The 2,441-nt window shown below is 35.8% G+C and overlaps 1 long non-coding RNA gene across 1 annotated transcript; it reads left to right on the top strand.

Moving 5' to 3' along the window:
- Positions 1-2,100, top strand: LOC136824715 (uncharacterized). Its single transcript, XR_010849152.1, has 3 exons — positions 1-99; positions 727-831; positions 1,778-2,100. It is a non-coding gene; the product is annotated as an uncharacterized lncRNA (long non-coding RNA).
- The last annotated feature ends 341 nt before the right edge of the window (positions 2,101-2,441 follow it).

Raw genomic sequence — 2,441 nt, 5'->3', positions numbered from 1 at the left:
TGCTTGGACCATCAGGTGGCAAATTCAATGGAAAGAAACGATCTTATTTCTATGGCGATGAAGATGAAGATGAAAGAGAACTATCCGATCCTAGACCTCGTAAGTAATTCTATTTTTAGAGAAAGCAAAGGTAAGTTTAACCATTTATGCATCATTAGGGGACCTGATCAGCCTGCAGGAACAACTTTCAGTCAAATCGAATGACCCGATGAGTCAATGCACGATCTTAGTCAGGTTTACATCTTGGTCTGTAAAATACCAACCAGACAAGTGGCTAAACTAAAAATTAGCAAATCATCTTTGATTATCCATATCTACCACAAGTCAAAATTTTTAGGTCATAGCACTTATCAATTTTGTCTACAGGACTCATTATAAAGGGCTATATCGCTTCAAGAATTCACTTCCAGCTCTACGTAGTGACAATTGAGTCCTCGGGTTCCACACCCTCCACATGACCTCGTAGCTCAATTGGTAGAGTGAATGCCCGCGAATGGCATGGTTGTGAGTTCGAGTCTCGCCGGATTCGTTTATTTCCAATGGCTCTGGTGGCTGGTCAGAAGAAAACATGAGAGCAACTGTATTCACTTCACTTTATAACAAAGGGCACAATGTATGAACAAGATTTCTGCTATGCGAGCCAAACCCCACCACCTTGAAGCAACAACGCCCCTTTCTGGACAATGGGCACAATATAACACTAATCTCTTTCCCCTTTTTTCATAGTAATGATGCTTGGAGCATCAGGTGGCAAATTCAATGGAAAGAAACGATCTTATTTCTATGGCGATGGCGATGAAGATGAAAGAGAACTATCCGATCCTAAACCTCGTAAGTAATTCTAATGAAAATCCTTTTTTAAGTGCAAACTTCTCTTAAGGAAGGGTCAAATGCATCTAATACTTGATCCAACATATCAAATTCTTTGTTGGACGAAATGTTGGATGAAAGTCATGTGGACAAATTCGAAAAGTTGCACGAAAAGTCATTTACCCAAAAACGTCAAACATTTTCATCCAACATGATTATGCAAATGCATCCAACATTGAAGCCAACATAAAAGTGACGTCAAATCTCATAGGAGATGTTGGATGAAAATGTCCAAAGTATTCGTCTTGACTACTACCCTGAGTATCAGAGGTTAAGTTTTCAAAGAATATATTAACATCTGAAGACCAATAATAGAAATTTTATCACGCATGCGTCGATCTAATCACTGTAGAAAAAATCAAAGATGAAGAGCAATTTATTACCTTATTAATGTCTAGCAGACTGTATCAGTATGCAGTTTACTATTTACGAATTTCCCGCAGAAACCTCCAAGTGTAGTTGAAATGAGTTTATTTCGAAAGAAATCTTTTACATGATCCCCAAATGTATAACAGTAATTACTAAACTTTTAATTATGGAAATGTCACTTTAATTGAATCGAAATAATAGACTGACTTTATGTTATGATTCTCTATCACTGACTCTTTTTAAAAATCATTGATGATATTTTTTAGTTGTGTTTTCAACGACAGGAATAAAAATATCAACTTTGAACTTCATCCAAGATCATGGATGGTCGTCATGGCGTTACTTTTCTCTGCATTGATTGCGCGCTGAATAGAATCTCGATTGGTCGGCACAGCGTCGATATATGATTTCGATCTGTGCTTTTGACGGTACTAGACTACCTATGTTGTAATAACAATCAGACTCTCTTTTGAACTTTTTATATATCTTAGCCTAGAGTCTTTTGCCGACTTAAAACATTGTATTTCTTATTTTTCAGTTCTTGTATGGGGAGCTTCAACGTCACCTTACGCTGGTAAAAGATAACCGTGTATGAAAAATACGAATTCGCATTGTCAGCACATTCATGATATTTATGACGTAATGTTTTATATGGAAGTACCCGAAGAAGACTAGATGTTTTCCACTTGTGGCAAGCACCCTGACTATTTTGCGTGCTTCCGTAAAAATTATTATGTCATGAATATTATGAATTGTAAGTCTAACAAGATGAGGGTGCCGCATTCAAAGTGTTTATACTTTTTAAATATCAAGAATGATTTCGAAAATATTTGAAATATCTTGAAATATCTTGAATCTTGCTTGGAACAAAAATCTTTTTAAATACCTTGGCAAGTCTGAAAGGGAAAATTTATGACTTTTTCTTTTAGCCATTATCCTTATAAATTTTGAAGCCCCTCAGAAATTGTTATAATAAAGTGCTGTTTTTAAAGATGTACTTAGTATATAGATATAAATCTGATATTGTAATTTTGTTACTTCAGTTAAATAAACCTCTAATTGCACATAGAATGAGTTACTTCCCCTTCAAGTAAGGCCTATCCAATCTTTTATATTCGGTAGATTTGCGCCACTTCTCGGATGACGGATTGGAATTACTTCTCTCTTTGTTTTCACGGTGTACACATTGATTTTAAAGCCCC

Source organism: Clytia hemisphaerica, unplaced genomic scaffold, assembly GCF_902728285.1.
Source record: "Clytia hemisphaerica strain Z4C2 unplaced genomic scaffold, Clytia hemisphaerica genome assembly, whole genome shotgun sequence".
NCBI lineage: Eukaryota > Metazoa > Cnidaria > Hydrozoa > Leptothecata > Clytiidae > Clytia > Clytia hemisphaerica.
This window is presented reverse-complemented; position numbering and strand designations above follow the sequence as displayed.